At 44.7% G+C, this 17,236-nt stretch overlaps 1 long non-coding RNA gene across 4 annotated transcripts; it reads left to right on the top strand.

The window, feature by feature from the left end:
- The first annotated feature begins 66 nt into the window (after positions 1–66).
- LOC130737819 (uncharacterized) lies at positions 67–6,873 on the top strand. Of its 4 annotated transcripts, XR_009018967.1 has the most exons (11): positions 210–1,095; positions 1,516–1,635; positions 1,778–1,885; positions 2,160–2,557; positions 2,643–2,758; positions 2,846–2,964; positions 3,070–3,155; positions 4,374–4,485; positions 4,628–4,761; positions 6,365–6,477; positions 6,574–6,873. It is a non-coding gene; the product is annotated as an uncharacterized LOC130737819 (long non-coding RNA). The 4 variants fall into 4 exon arrangements; XR_009018966.1 differs by lacking the exon at positions 210–1,095 and adding an exon at positions 67–199 and having other exon boundaries at positions 2,160–2,758; XR_009018968.1 differs by having other exon boundaries at positions 1,786–1,885; positions 2,160–2,758.
- The last annotated feature ends 10,363 nt before the right edge of the window (positions 6,874–17,236 follow it).

The raw sequence follows: 17,236 nt of genomic DNA, 5'->3' as shown, positions 1-17,236 counted from the left end.
CAAAAAACAAAATTATTATCACTGCAATATTGATGTCATGATAGTACCTGACCACATATGTTCTCCACAGGTGTTATCAGTGACTTATGTCGAAGGTGGAACCGCACTAAATGTGATCCCACCCCATGTAAAATTTGGAGGCACCCTGAGGAGCCAGACAATGGAGAGAATGTACCATTTCAGACAAAGATTAAAGGAGGTATACATGTTGATCAATGTAGATATCATTAATAAAAATGAGAAGCTTTCAAAAGCTTGTGGAAAGTTCTGGTTCATCTGCATTTTGCATCATTTCTTTGGTTATATTAGACTCAATAGATTGCACAAACAAATATGACTTTTTTACTGATAACAATTCTGGATTTAAACAAGAATTAGAATACAAGAACACATTCACAAGCCTAAGCCCTAACAGAAATTTCCTCTCTCAAATTCATAACAAGAAGAGTGGTTTCTAAATTGGTACATCGCACTATCGCCCCCCTACATAACCTTCATAATTTTTTACGGGTAAGGCGGGTTTTCTAGATATATATTCTTTTCCTATTGAGTTGTGAATCTCGAATGCACATTTTTAAGTCTCGTTTGAAAATGGATTTTTTGTGATATAATTGAGCTAGCTTTTCAGGAAATTAATTTATGATGTGTCACAAACAAACGCGATGCCAAGTTTCAAAAGCCAAATCCTTATCAGTTATGATATATATAGGTTTTTTCCATCCATTGCGGCTAGCCGAGTTTCAAACAACCATGTAAAAGGAGCCTCAGTCTCATCTTGCAATGAAGCACATACGAATAAAATTTACTAATAGTGATTATTCAATCCAGTCAATGGGGCAAAAGACATAGACATACTATACTTGTTAAAAAAATTATCACTTTAAATAAAATAACCACCAATAATTAACACAATGGGCCAAGTCCAATATGCACACAGCAGATGTTAACATTTTTGAACCTAATTCCGGTCCACACATACTTGGGATGTTGATGATGGTTCAGTCTAAGGAGAAGAGAAGAGATGGTGGTGAAGATTGATTTTGATGGGAAGTGCTTCTTTATGCTTGGTTCCGATAAGCAAAGTGTGAAGAACAGGTATGATCATCTGATTCTGATCCCCTTAAAGTTTGGATTCAAATTAAAACCTAAATGCATACAGATAGGAGATTCCAGGGCAATGGAAAAGTGATGCTTAGATAAACCCTTCTATCAACACAAGGATACCCTTGTTTGTCATGCTTATAGGAATTAAGTCCTGATTCACAAACTGGCAGTGTCGCTGAATCAACACCTGTTCTAGACTAGAGTAGTGTGCCAGCTGTTTGTTACTATAACTGATTAGTTGAAGTGGTTATTTAACTGTTTTAGCAGTCTATATGTCATTGTCAGCTTCGGATGTTGATGTTTTGAGCTAGATCAGTGTTTATAATTCATCTGCTATGTTTATACTGTTATGTGCTGCTTCTTATAGTTCTTCATAACTTTCTCAATTGTTTCTGTGGTTGGCATCTGTAGGTAGGTAAGCCATGCTGAAGCATAACAATGTCATCCCTAACGGACACTTCCGTAAGCATGGGCAGAACTATGTAAAGACCTGGTTCAATCAACCTGCCCGCAAGACAAGAAGACGTATAGGTAATTTACTTCATTTTCGTGCTCTATTAGAGTCTAGTTTTAGTAGATGCTTTGTGTTTGTCCTATATATTGAAAAAATTCATTTTGGATTAGTATTGATGATTACTTCATTTCTTTGACATGCTGATGCTGCATTCTTTAGCTCCTCAGAAGAAGGCTGTTAAGATTTTCCCCACGCCTACTGCTGGTCCTCTCAGATCTATGGTTCATGGACAGAGCTGGCAAAGGATTTTCTCTTGAAGACTTGAAGGTAAAATGGCTTTTTGTATCAACTAGCTCTTTAAAATATGATAAATTGATGCTGTTGTGTATACTTGTTATTGTTATTCTAGTCGGGCATTATGCTCTAATTTTAGTTGTTATACTTGAAATGCTACATCAATTTCAAAGGTACTCAAGATGAACTCTCTGTATCATTTCAAATTTGAAGACTTGAAGGATTTTCACTTTTCACACTCTGTTTTTGTTCAGTCTTTCATCCTTTTCTGTTAACTTGTTTTCTTTCTTTTCTTTTGAAACCTCAGAAACCATGGCTGCACAAGGTTCAACCGCAACCCCAGTCCTCGCAATTCCAAGGGCTGACCCTGGATGGAAATTTTTTAAACCATTTGACCCAAATGATACCAGTCGCTGCGTTTGCAATTTCTGTTCTAACATCACAAAGGGCGGAATTACCAGAATGAAGAAGCACTTGATGGGGAAGAAAGGGAACATTTCTCCTTGTCATAAGTGTCCAGAAGAGGTTCGAGATGAATTGTGGGGATATCTGAAGGAAAAGAAGCAAAAGGACAGCGAAGCAAATGGAAGTGTCAGGCTTGAGCTTCTTGACGAAATATGTGATCGTGGTGATAGCGATGAAGAACATGCCTTTGATGAAGGACGTTCAGAGATCGCTGCCATGGGAGACAAGGGAAAGAAAAAGGTTCTTAAGGGCCAGCTTGATTTGCATCTTCGAAAACCAGAAAGTATTATGTGGTGACTAAAGGGCTCTATGACTGTATTGATAGGCAACCTTGTGTTGAGATTAGGAGGAAGATACTTGACGAGCTGCCACTTTACAAAACTGGTACTTGCATGTTTGGAGAACCATTTGCTCTTGAACAAAGGAGCAAGATTGCACCTGGTGAGCATAGTAGAGTTTTTTTAAATGTGTTGTAGCAATTGCTTTCTGCATAACATATTGACATATATTTGGACTTGTCCTTTGCAGCTCATTGGTGGAAAATTTATGGATTGTCAACACCAAATCTGCAAAGGCTAGCTATCAAGATCTTAAGCTTGACATGCGGTGCGTCGGGATGTGAACGCAATTGGAGTGTTTTTGAGCAAGTAAGCACTTAGACTCCAAACTGAAAAAATTACAAATAGTAATTCTTTCTAACTTTTGAGTTTCGTCACTTAGATTTTAATTATTATATCTTTTCCTATTTATAGATTCACACTAAGAAAAGGAATAGGCTTGAGCACAAAAGGCTTCAGGATTTGGTGTTTGTGAAATACAATCAAGCACTACTAAGGAGGTACAATCAAGCACTACTCAAGATGAACCTCTCTATCATTTCAAATTTGTTTCTTGCTACGTCAGAGCACAGAAACTATGCCTATGCTTTCTTTGTTTATATTCCCCTGAATGCATTAATGCTGAGTTGTTTCATTTGACACTTCAAATTCTAGGAATTCGCAATAGTAACCTGTCATATGTTCTCAATTCTGCCTGATTTGTGGCCTGACGTCAATAAACAACCAATAACATGAGGAGTTCTAACTTATACTGATTTCCATTATTTAGTTCAGTATTTTACTTTTTTCCATGAAATTTTTTTTTGTCATGGTCTATGTTTCTTAACTATTGCAAATTTTTAGCAAATGGGTTTTGCTTGGTGCATGGGTTTTCCACGATAACTGATTAGTTGAAGTGGTTAGTTAACTGTTTTAGCTGTTTATATGTCATTGTCAGCTTCGGATGTTGATATTTTGAGCTAGATCAGTGTTTATAATTCATCTGCTATGTTTATACTGTTATGTGCTGCTTCTTCTAGTTCTGCATAGCTTTCTCAATTGTTTCTGTGGTTGGCATCTGTAGTGTTTGTCTCACGCGATTCGCGAATCCTTTCACTATCGACGCCTTCTTCTACTCTGAAATGGAATCCTTCTCTGAGTCTCCTTTTGTGATCCCTTCATCCATTGACGCCTTCTCCTTCTCTGAATCTCCATTTGCGATTTGCGATCCTTTCATCCATTGACGCTTGACACCTTTCCTTCTCAGATTGTCCGTCTGCGATTGGCGATTTGTTTCTTCCATTTACGATTTGTTGTGAATCATTATGAATCCTTCTTGCTGCTGAAATGGATCGTTCTCGTGTTTTCTGTTCATTGTTTTATGGATTCATAGTGTTTAGGCAGTAATTAGTGGTTAACCGTCGTATTCTGTGATGTTGTAATCCCTATGCTTTTGATTTTGGATGTCAGATTTGCAATATGTAAGATTGCCATGTGGTGCTGATATTTCCTTCGAGTCCCAATACTTGTCCATAATTTTAAGATTGCTGTACCGGTTTCTGTGAGGTTATTGTTTTTGAATTTTGTGGATTATTGTAAATTTGTATATATTGGATGCCGTTGTCAGCTTCAGTTGTTGATGTTTTGAGTTAATTCATCTGCTACGTTTATACTGTTATGTGCTGCTTCTTATAGTTTTTCATAGCTTTCTCAATTGTTTCTGTGGTTGGCATCTGTAGGTAGGTAAGCCATGGTGAAGCATAACAATGTCATCCCTAACGGACACTTCCGTAAGCATTGGCAGAACTATGTGAAGGCCTGGTTCAATCAACCTGCCCGCAAGACGAATAGGTAATTTACTACATTTTCGTGCTCTATTAGAGCTTAGTTTTAGTAGTTTCTTTGTGTTTGTCCTATATATTGAAAAAATTCATTTTAGATAAGTATTGATGATTACTTCATTTCTTTGACATGGTGATGCTGCATTCTTTAGCTCGTGAGAAGAAGGCTGTTAAGATTTTCCCCAGGCCTACTGCTGGTCCTCTCAGGCCTATGGTTCATGGACAGATCTTGAAGTACAACATGAAGGTCAGAGCCGGCATAGGATTTTCTCTTGAAGACTTGAAGGTAAAATGGATTTTTGTATGAACTAGCTCTTTAACATATGATAAATTGATGCTGTTGTGTATCGTTGTTATTGTTATTCTAGTTGGGCATTATGCTCTAATTTTAGTTGCTATACTTGAAATGCTACATCAATTTCAAAGGTACTCAAGATGAACCTCTCTGTATCATTTCAAATTTGGTTCTTGCTAAGTCAGAGCTCAGAAACTATGCCTATGCTTTCTTTGTTTATATTTCACTGAATGCATTACTGTTTCCTTCTCATTTATGGCATTGTGAAAGTTCATTTCTAAGATACTCACTTGAGAGAGTTTCTCCTCAAGAATAAATCATTAAAATTATAAAATTATCTCTGGCTTTAAAAAAATGTACAGAGTATTATTTCATATATACAAATCTCTTATATAAATAAGTATGAGAATATCTTGCATTGAGTTGGGTAAATCACATCATAATATCACATTTTATATGTTGAACCAATGAATAACTTCTACTTCAGCTTAGGTTGGCATGTTGAAATTTATTAGGGTTTTTGAAATATCTCACACGATTCACGAATCCTTTCACCATCGACGCCTTCTCCTTCTCTGAAATGGAATCCTTCTCTGAATCTCCATTTGTGATCCCTTCATCCATTGACGCCTTATCCTTCTCAGATTCTCCATTTGCGATTGGCGATTTGTTTCTTCCATTTGCGATTTGCTATCCTCCATTTGCGATTTGTTTCTTCCATTTACGATTTTTTGTGAATCATTATGCATCCTTCTTGCTGCTGAAATGGATCGTTCTCGTGTTTTCTATTCATTGTTTTATGGATTCATAGTGTTTAGGCAGTAACTAGAGATTAACCATCGTATTCTGTGATGTTGTGATCCCTATGCTTTTGATTTTGAATGTCATATTTGCAAAATGTAAGACTGCCATGTCGTGCTGATATTTCCTTCGAGTTCCAATACTTGTACATAATTTTAAGATTGATGTACCGGTTTCTGTGAGGTTATTGTTTTTGAATTTTGTGGATAATTGTAAATTTGTATAAGTTGGATGTCATTGTCAGCTTCAGATGTTGATGTTTTGAGCTAGATCATAGCTTTTTCCGCATAACTCAGCATGCTGTCATAGTTTGAGCATTCGTCATGCATCTATATCCATAATATATACATTCAGGGGTTTTTCTAGGTCCAATCATCGCCTACGTGACATCTCATGATTGGCTAATTTCATTAAAAATTCTACATGGCAATCATTCATCATTTCCTCTTAATGTACACCCTTCTCCTTAACCTACACTCCTCTCTATTTAAAAGCCTATATAAGACTCTTATTCTTCATTCATCTCTCCATTATTTGGATTTCTCCTAAACCTACACTGCTTCTTCAACCATCTCCTGCGTTTTGTATTTTTTGAGCCTTTCTACATGGCTTCAAGATCTCATTTTCTGGTTCTTCATGATTATACAAAGGTATGTACTTTTTCTCATCTGAAATCAATTTTTCATGTCTTTGGTGTATGTTATTGTAATCTAATCTCATTCCTTCAAAATTCATGTTTTATTAACCCTAATATGTTATTCTTCTCATTCCCTTTCAACAATTTTTTTTACAGGATTAAATTTTTGGAAAAATAGATCTAGATCTCAAGTGGTTGTTTTTTACGAACGAAAACATCCACAGTTGGTACTGACCCTCACTGCATGTCAATGTGCACAATACGAATTGGTTAGTTTAGTTTTCGTATTCCTTTATTTTTTTAACTTCAATGTGTTTTATTATGGTTTTTACAATTTCATAATTGTTTTCGCATTTTTTTTTCAGCTGTTACCTTCTCAGATCGTTCCATTCTTTTTAAGTTTTGGAACACCTCCGGTACAACTTCATACATATGTGATAGACGACATCCTCTGCAACGTGCTTTCGTCAAAATCTACAGATGCGCGTATAGGATCTGGTTGGAGAAAATTCTGCAAATTAATGGAAATTAGAGGCGGTGACATAATTTGTTTTAGGTTTGAAAGAATAGCAAATAGAATTAATGAAGTTAAGGTGTTGTATAGAAATATTTAGTCAGTTGTTATTCATTTCAAAATTTAATCAGTTGTTGTTTTGTCTTGGGTATCTTTTCGTTGTTTTATTTTTCTCAATCTACATGAGAGGATTGTTCTCATGATTTACTTTATTTATCAAATAAAATCCAAGATTAGTTGTTATTTTTTTCACTCTGGAATTGTTCTCATGATTTACTTTGTTTTTCCTTTGTTTTACACGTAAAAAATTTTCCTTGCCTTCATCACTTTGTCTTGTGGGCTGAATCAAGCTTCATATATATGACAATTTTGCATTCACCGGCTGTTCTGGGAATGAACATTGAAGAGAGGCATAGTACCTAGAGGTAGAGGGATTGTGCCAAGAGAGAATGAGAGTGAGAGAGAGTGCTGAATTTCAAGTGCTATTTCATCAAATGAGCCAAAAAGTCCCTTCCAATTGATAACTACCTCCTATTTATAGAGCTTGGGTACTACCTATTGGGCCAATTGGGCCTCTGAGATCAAGGCCCATCTGAAGGCCAGGGCCCCGCCTCAGGGCGGGATACATGCTGGGCGTTGCCCCTCTAGGGGCTCGCCCAGTCCACTAGTCCACAAGACACCGAGCTCGAGGTACGAGAGCTAAGGGTGTCTTTTAAATGCTGTTACATGTCTTATTGTACACCGGAATCTACACTGCCAACATGGCTTGAGAAAAGAGAAGTTAACTATACCGCCAACATGGCGTGAGCAAAAGGAAACTAGCATTTTCAGTTACCCAGTCCACTGACTTGACGAGCAAACCAAGCTGGCAAGTCCACAAGTCCGCAAGCGGCGAGAATGACCACTTTGTATTGGTGACAAGTTGGAGCAGGTGTATGATCTCTCGCCGGCGGGAAAGGTGGCAGGCATGGGTCATGTGCTGATCATTCAATCATTGACTGGCGGTGACCCCGACGAGCGACTGAACTTCGTTGTTGGTGTCAATCGTCAGGCGATGGCGTTTGATCCTTATAGTGGCGAGGCTTTTCGCGCTTTCCCTTATTTTAAAACCCTTTCAAATTTCTATCTGCCTCACGTGGCTGCCCCACGTGATGTGTTGGTTACATCAATTTCCCTCTTTCTCCGGAACCGTCACTTCACCTTTCATAACCGTCCCATCGTGCGCAGTAACTCCCCTTTGCACGCGACCCACCTCCCCAAAACAACCATGACTTCCAACCTTCCACACGCGTCCAACACGCGTCACCCTTCCAGCTTCTCCCCTTCCCCTATAAAAACCCTTCTTCCCCACTGTCATCCCTTTCCAAGACCCCTCTTCACTTCCCTAATCGCTTACCAAACTCCTTCTGCCCACTTCCGCTCCGGAGCCGTCGCTTATCACCCTTTCCGCTACCCACTCTTCACATCCTACTCCGGTGAGTCCCACTGTCCTTATCTTTACATCGCACACATACTGATCTTTTCTTTTCTTTCACTTCACTGCCTTCTAAAAATGGCTTCAAACCCTACCTCCCCTAATCACTCTTCTTCCTCCTCCGAAAGCGACCCTGACTCCACCGCTGCCGGCGGCCTCCGCTTAGAGGTTCCGGAGATCCCAGCTCACCGACTACAAACCTACGCCACTCTGCCCCTTCCCGTCCAAGTAGCCCCCAAACACGAGGCTATAGATCAACCTTCCATCTTCCAAGATAGCGATCCCATTGTGCAATTCGTGAACTCCCTGGGTGGCTTGTCCAATGACGATGAGTTTAACGCCAAACTCAGGATCTGGGTTTGCAGTCCCGGGGATCGCCCCTGGCTTCACAAGCCAGACGGCGACGTAAAGAGATCCCATTTTTTCTTTGCGTACGAATACATGTTTAGCGAGCTTGGAATCAGGCTTCCTTTCTCGCCCTTTGTCCAAACCGTCCTCCGCGACATCAACGCGGCTCCCTGTCAACTCCACCCTAATGCCTGGGCCTTCATTCGATGTTTTGAAATCCTAAGCGCCGCTGTCGGCATCGCCCCATCCCCCACCAGTTTCTTCTACCTTTACGACGTCGACCCCAAGTCCATCAAAAACAAAGGATGGATTTCCTTGAAGGCCCGAGCCGGCCGGAAATGTTTGCATCCCCACAAAAGTAACGCGAAGTCCTCTTTCGCACGAAAGTACTTCCGTGTGGCGGTTCATCCCGCCTACCCAGAAGCATTCACCCTCAGAGACGGGACCGCCCTCTTTCCTCTTTACTGGACAGAGAAACCCAACAGGATCACCGATCCTTCAGAGGATTCCTTGTCCGCCAACGATAAAGCCTTTCTTAATCTCCTTGCCCCACTTCCCATCCTTGACTGCACAACAGTCCTTGAGGGCGCTGACCTCTCAAGAACTCCCAAATACTTAGGTTGCCCATAGCTCACTTTTATAATTGACATTTCCTTTCTCGACTCCTATGTTATCACTGATCGTTTTTTTTATTGTTACAGAAGATATGAATTTCACGAACGCCGAGCTCCTGAAGGCCCGCGAGAGGAGAATGGCTCGCTTTTCCCCAAAATTCAACACTGAGGGCGACGCGAAAAAACGGGGCGGTGCTGAGAACCAAGCCGAGAGCACCAAAGCTCCCAAGAGGAGAAGATTGACCAAAGCCTCCTCCGACGCCGGCACATCCAACCCTGGCGCTCAGCCCACCACTGCTGCTGCTCCTAAAGGCAAAAATGTCGCTGAAGCCTCTGTCGCCGCAGCTACCGAGCCAACCGCCGTACCGGCTTCTTCTCCTGCCCCCGCCGGTGCGACCGCTGCTGCTGCCGCTGATTCCTCTATTGGCGCCACAGTCGCCTCCGCCGGCGTTAACGCCACAAAAGCTGCTGCATCTTCCGACACTCCTATTGGAGATAAGGAAAAAGAAAATGAAACCCCAAAGTCTCCCCCTCGCCAAGATGCGCCTCCTAGCCCGCCCTCAACACATGATGCGGGCTCCATGCCTTCCCCGCCTCATCAAGGGGAAAAATCCTGCCCTGGCGCTGCCACTACCTCTGAAGCAGCTCAAATTGAACAAGCCCCTGCTCCTGAGGTCGGTTCTTCAAGCTACTATAATATGCTCCCCAACGCCATTGAACCCTCAGAATTCTTACTTGCTGGCCTCAACCGTGACGTTTTAGAAAAAGAAGTTTTGAGTCAGGGCCTGAATGTCACCAAGGAGGAGACTCTTGCTTGCCTCCTACGCGCTGGGTGCATCTTTGCTCACACGTTTGAGAAGTTCAATGCCGCCAACGTTGAAGCTGAGCGGTTGAAGGCCGAAAGTGCTAAGCATCAAGAAGCCGCCGCTGCTTGGGAAAAGCGTTTCGACAAACTGGCGACGCAGGCAGGAAAAGACAAAGTCTACGCCGACAAGATGATTGGCACGGCGGGGATTAAAATCGGCGAGCTGGAGGATCAACTGGCGCTGATGAAGGAAGAAGCAGATGAGCTTGATGCAAGCCTTCAAGCTTGCAAGAAGGAAAAAGAGCAAGCTGAGAAGGACTTGATCGCCCGAGGCGAGGCGCTGATTACTAAGGAGTCAGAGCTTGCCATACTGTGCGCTGAGCTGGAGTTAGTGAAAAAGGCGTTGGCGGAGCAAGAGAAGAAGTCTGCGGAGTCCTTGGCCTTGGCGAAATCTGACATGGAGGCAGTGATGCAGGCTACGTCCGAGGAGATCAAAAAAGCGACCGAAACTTATGCCGAGGCCCTCGCCACGAAAGATGCTGAAATTGCTTTCCAACTAGCAAAGATCAAAAGTCTAGAGGACGAGCTGGCGACGGAGAAGGCCAAAGCCATTGAGGCGAGGGAACAAGCCGCTGACATCGCCCTTGACAACCGCGAGCGCGGTTTCTACCTCGCCAAAGACCAGGCCCAACATTTGTACCCGAACTTTGACTTTAGCGCCATGGGAGTAATGAAAGAAATAACCGCCGCAGGACTGGTCGGTCCCGACGATCCTCCCCTGATTGACCAAAACCTCTGGACAGCGACTGAAGAAGAAGAGGAAGAAGAAGAACAAGAGAGAGAAAACAATGAATAATGTAATTTTTAACATTACTTTTATCTTTTACTTTCACCTTGTAGTGTACTTTTCCGCCATTCGTCTATGTTTAAGCAACCCTTCGCCATAGCTTTTTATATCGCCGTTGGATATTTTGTAAGTCATATTGTAATGCTTTCGTCGTACACTACTCGCCTTCCCTCCTATTCATTCGCCGACCTTATATCTTGCGCTATTTTTCACGCGTCATATGATTGAATTACGCCTAACGATTTCGTGCGTTAATTTTAACTAGGACTTGTTGCTTGGTATTCCTCCACCAAGACTTTAGACGTTTTTTCCCTAATAGGAAGAAACGGCCTCCATTCTCGAGGACTTCGCCCGGGGCTTTGCCCGCTCGGGGCTTACAATGCTTGGATCCCAATGGCCATTTGGGGGTCCCAAGACTTTTGCCTAGTTAACGGCGCTCGTCGTATTCTGGCGAGACTTACCCAGCACATCGTTTACGGGACCGGCGATCACGTCAGACTTTCCGGAGGGTGATTCCCAGGCGTCAAAGGCCATTTGTGGAATCGCCACAACCTTCAGGGATCCAGCAAGCCCCTTTGGGGATCAAGCTTGTCCCACTTAGTGATCGCCGTAATTCTTTATGTCGATCAGCAATTCCGATCGTCAGGGAATCCCTGGAATTTTTTGGACACGAATTTCGTGAATTTTCGTCTTATTTTATTGATTTGTCGTTGCAGTACATTGGACAATTTGAGAACACTTCGGAAAATCTTAAAGATATCTGGCTCCGGCGATTCCGACTTGTTCACTTTCTTGCCTGCAATCAACTATAAAAGTAGCGCAAGCTCAAACCATTGAACGATCGAGGTAACCGCCTCCCATCAAGCTCTTCTAAGTGATAGGCCCCATTACCAAGAACTTTAATAATACGGTAGGGCCCTTCCCAGTTGGGAGTAAGCTTGTTCCCCGGGGCTCCCGATCGCCACTTGAGGACCAGGTCGCCAACCTGCATATCTCGGACGCGAACCCTGCTGTTGAACTTTGCCGCCACGCGCTGCTTCATCGCTGCTTCCCGAATGTGCGCCTCGTCGCGTGTTTCTGACAAAAGGTCCAGCTCCACCGCCATGTTGGCCTGATTTTCCTCTTCGAAACCTGGTCGAGTCCGCCATGTAAAGTTGTCAATCTCCACCGGCAACATGGCATCTACCCCATAGGTCATTCTAAAGGGGGTTTCCCTTGTAGTAGATTGCTCGGTGGTGTTGTACGACCACAGCACCGCCGGAAGTTCATCCAACCAAGCTCCCTTAGCCTCCGCGAGCCGTCGTCTTAGTCCTCGTAGGATTACCCTGTTTGCAGATTCCACCTGCCCATTCGTCTGCGGATGCTCAACAGAGGCGAACCTCATCTGTATGCCCATTTCCTTGCAGAACTCCCTTGTTTGACTGCTTGAAAACTGGGTCCCATTGTCAGATACGATCGCCCTTGGGACCCCGAACCTGCAAACAATACGCTTCCAATAGAAATTGACTATCTTTGCAGAAGTAATCTTGGCCAAGGGTTCAGCCTCAATCCACTTAGTGAAGTAGTCCACCGCCACCAATATAAACTTCATTTGTGCCCTGGCGGTCGGGAAAGGTCCAACTAAGTCCACACCCCACATGGCGAAAGGCCACGGGGCGCTCATCGTTACCAACTCTTTTGGCGGTGCCTTAGACAAATCCGCGAACACTTGACACTCCTTGCACTGCTTCACGAAGTCCATACAATCTTTCCTGAGGGTGGGCCAGTAAAAACCCGCCCTCAACACTTTGCAAGCCAAAGACCTTCCCCCGATGTGGCTCGCGCACACTCCTTCATGTACTTCAGACATTATCGATTCGTACTTCTCTGGCGATACACATTTCAACAATGGCGTCGAGAAACCACGGCGATACAAGTGTCCGTCAATGAGAGTATAGTGACTCGCCTCCCGCTGCTGCTCCTTCGTGCATTGCTCCACTTCTGCCGGGTCCCCCGCCAAGACAGATATTATGGGATCCATCCATGTTCTCCCTCTGTTTACGCAGGACATGAGCTCGCCTTCGATGCTTGGGTACGCCAGCGTTTCCTGAATCACGCTTTTGTTATTGCCGGGCTTCCGCGTGCTCGCCAGTTTGGCTAGCGCGTCCGCCCGCTGATTTTCTGCCCGAGGAACGTACTCTACCACGACCTCTTGAAAGAGTGTCATCAAATACCGTACCCGCTCAAGGTACTTGATCAGATTAGGATCTTTGACCTGGAAAGTTCCCTTCACTTGATTCTCCACCAATTGTGAGTCCGTTCTTATCAACAAACTCCTGATCTTCACTTCCCGCGCCAACTTCAATCCGGCGATGAGAGCTTCATATTCTGCTTGGTTGTTCGTTGCTTTGAACTCGAATTTCAGGGATTGCTCCAACACTAGTTCCCCCGGCCCTTCTAACGTTACTCCCGCACCGCTGCCACTACTATTGGAGGATCCATCCACGAAGAGAGTCCACTGAGTGTCCACTCTTTCAAATCGATCTGGAGTCAACTCGACCACAAAGTCAGCCAGTGACTGCGCACCAACCGTGCCCCGCTTATCGTACTGCAAACCATACTCTGACAATTCAACCGACCAGGCGACCAATCTACCTGATAAATCCGGTTTTTGTAATACTTGCCTCAAGGGTAAATCCGTCCGCACCTTCACGGGAAAACTCTGAAAATAAGGTCTCAACCGCCGGGCGGTGACGAGGACCGCCAGCGCCGCCTTCTCAATTTTCTGATATCTGACCTCCGCGCCCTGGAGTGTGTGACTAACAAAATAAACAATTCGATGCTCGCCATCTATCTCCTGCAACATCACAGAACTCAGAGCACTATCGCTCACAGCAAAATACAAATGCAGCGGGTGTCCCTGTATTGGTTTCGACAAGATCGGCGGTGACGATAGGAGTTCCTTGAGGCGAACGAAAGCTTCCTCACACTCCGCCGTCCACTCGAATGCGACATTCTTGCGAAGACACTTGAAAAAAGGAAAAGATCTGTCACCAGACTTGGGAAGAAACCGAGATAAAGCTGCTATTCGCCCCGTCAAACGTTGGACCTCTTTCACATTGGAAGGGCTTTTCATCTGCTGAATCGCCTTGCATTTTTCTGGGTTTATCTCGATTCCTCTGGATGTGATCATGAATCCCAAAAACTTGCCCCCCTGAACACCAAAAGAGCATTTCTCCGGATTGAGGCGCATATTGTGCTTCCTTATTTCGCCAAATGCTTCCTCCAGATCTTGATGATGGTCTAAACCTCGTACTGATTTAACAATCATGTCATCAACGTAAACCTCCATGTTTCTTCCCACCTGCCTAGCAAAAACCCTATCCATCAATCTTTGGTAGGTAGCCCCAGCGTTCTTTAGTCCAAACGGCATGGTGCGATAGCAATAATTGACTCTGGCAGTCATAAAAGCCGTTTTGTCCTCGTCTGCCGGGTGCATGCGGATTTGATGATAGCCAGAATAAGCATCCATCAAGCTAAGCAGTTCGTTGCCCGAGGCACCATCAACAAGGCTATCGATACTGGGAAGGGGATACGAATCTTTTGGACATGCTTTGTTTAAGTCTGTGTAATCTACACACATTCGCCATTTCCCGTTCGCCTTCTTGACCATTACGACGTTCGCCAACCACGTCGGATACTTCACTTCCCTGATGAACTCTGCCGCCAATAACTTGTCGACCTCCTGTTGCACCGCCTTCCCTTTGTCGCCACCTAAGCGCCTCCTAAGTTGCGAAACTGGTTTGACACTTGGATTCAATGCTAACCGATGGCATATGAAGTTTGGATCAATTCCAGGCATGTCTTTGCAGCTCCAAGCAAACAAGTCTAAGTTCTCCCCAAGCAGTTTTGTCAAGCGCGTCTCCTGCTCTTCCGTCAGTCTGGTCCCAATCTTCAAAGTGCGATCGCCAAACTTTAGCGCCTTCGTTTCCTCAATTGGCGTGGGCCTGTTTACTCGCCCCTCGCCCCGGGGATCAAGATTTTCATCCGAAGCTTCGATTTCATAGCATCTATGACCAACCAACGCACTCTTCTTGCCGTACAAGTTAAGGCAATTATTGTAACACTCCCTTGCCATCTTCTGGTCCACCTTCAGCTTTCCCACCTTTCCACTGCTTAGCGGATACTTGACCGCCAAGTGAGCTGTCGAAATTACAGCACAAAGGCGATTCAACGTATTTCGCCCAATGATGACATTGTAGGATGCTACCACCTGGAGAACCAGATACCTTACCTTCAAAACCCTAGCACACTCGTCTTCCCCAAATATTGTGTCTAGATCAATGTATCCCCGCACCATTACTTGCTCCCCCGCGAAACCTACCAAGGTTCCCGCGTATGGAGTTAGATCATTGTCAGTTAGTCCCAACTTGTCAAATGCATCACCATAGATAATATCAGCCGAACTACCCTGATCCAGGAGTACCCTTCTAACGTTGAAACTGTTCATCCTTAACTGCACCACAATCGGGTCGTCCTTATGAGGCTTTATCCCCTCGAAGTCCGCCATCGAAATTGTTATGTCAGGGTGTACGAATCCAAAAGCGACCTCATGAACGGAATTTACGGCACGAACATGGCGCTTACGCGCCGCGTGAGTGTCGCCACCGCCGCCAAATCCCCCGGCGATGGTGTTGATGGTCCCGACGGGCGGTCCCGAGTGTCGAGCGAACGTGTCATCAGCCCTTTTTGTGGCGATAGCCGCTGATTCTTGCTTTTTCTTGCCTTTAGTGTCCGCTCGCTCCTCCTCCCGCTTGTGCGCTTTGTTTTGATCGCCTCCATTGCGCCACTGGCCTTGACGATTTCCTTGATATCCCGCCCGAATCAACTTATCAATCTCCCGCTGCAAAGTCCAACAGTCATCCGTATCATGCCCGGCGGACCGATGGAACTCACACCACTTCTTGGGATTGGCGTCCCGTGGCTGATACTTTGGGGCCTCCGGCTCATCCACTAGATTTGCGTCGCTTGCCCCTCGGAGCATATCCGATACATCTGTGTTCATCACCATATCAGTTTCCTCCCGCTGGCGATGAGACTTAGATTGCCAAGGCCGACGTTGTTCATAATCATCGCGCCGTGGATACAACTGTTCCTTGGTCGGTTTGAATACCGACTTCCCCTTACCCGACCTCTGCTGTTTGCCATCCCCCTTATCTTCGCCGCTCCTATCTTTTTTCACGCGCTTGGGCGACGTGTCGCCCTTTTCCAACTTCGCGCGCTTTCTTTTGAAAGCGTCGTCCTCCTCGTCGAGAATATAAGTGCTGGCACGAGCACGCATCTCTCCCATCGAGCGCGCCGGCTTACGTGTCAATTTGCTGTTCAACCCTCCCGGCAGCAAACCGTTTTTAAATGCTAAAGCACAAGCTCGAGGCTCCTCGTCCTCTACCTTTACCGACGCCGCGCTATACCTTGCCATGTACTCTTTCAGTGACTCCCCTTCCTGCTGACGAATATTGTATAGGTCATTGATCGTCACCGGCTGATTCTTATTTGCCGAGAATTGCACTAGAAACTTGGATGAGAAGTCTCTGAAATTTGAAATCGATCCACGCGGCAAAGTTGTGAACCACGCCATCGCCGTCGATTTGAACGTCGATGGAAACATCCTGCACTTCACCGCATCTGACGCCGCAATTATCACCATCTTCGTATTAAAATACAGAAGATGATCCTTCGGATCGGAATCTCCGCTGTAAGAATCCAGAACTAACGTTTTCATGTTATCCGGAATCGCCACATTCTCAACATCTTCCGAGAACGGACGGAACTCAGCCACGGAATCTGCTTCTCTGCTTCCATCATCTCGCTGCTCGCGACGGTAGAAATCTAACTGAGCCTGTAGATGCTCATTCCGCTGCTGGATGTTGCCAATACTGCGCATCAAATGGCGCCATTGCTCCTGTGTCACCGCCGGCTGTTGTTCCGGAGCAGGTGAATTCTCTGGTGAGCGCTCCAGAGATCCCACCTGTGAAGGCGATGGAGGAGGTGGTGGTGATGGAAGAGGAGAAGGCGACTGTACTCCTGTCGTTCGTACCGGAGAATCCAGGTCCACACGATGAGGCCGCCGAGGCGGCGAAATCCGCTGTCGCATTGGTGAATGATGCTGCCTCCTGCGTCGAGTCTCCATCCAAACCAGAAACGATGCAAACTCGATCGGAGAACCAACACTAGTCACAGAATCAAAATCCGAAAACCAGAGAATTGCCTAATCACAATCAGAGGTAACTTCATGCACAATCAATCCACGTGAATGGGAGTAGAAAGTTTACAGTCCCCACAGACGGCGCCAAATGTTCTGGGAATGAACATTGAAGAGAGGCATAGTACCTAGAGGTAGAGGGATTGTGCCAAGAGAGAATGAGAGTGAGAGAGAGTGCTGAATTT

This window comes from Lotus japonicus, chromosome 2 (assembly GCF_012489685.1).
Source record: "Lotus japonicus ecotype B-129 chromosome 2, LjGifu_v1.2".
NCBI lineage: Eukaryota > Viridiplantae > Streptophyta > Magnoliopsida > Fabales > Fabaceae > Lotus > Lotus japonicus.
The sequence above is the reverse complement of the archived record's forward strand: the minus strand, read 5'-3'. Positions and strand labels throughout refer to the sequence as shown.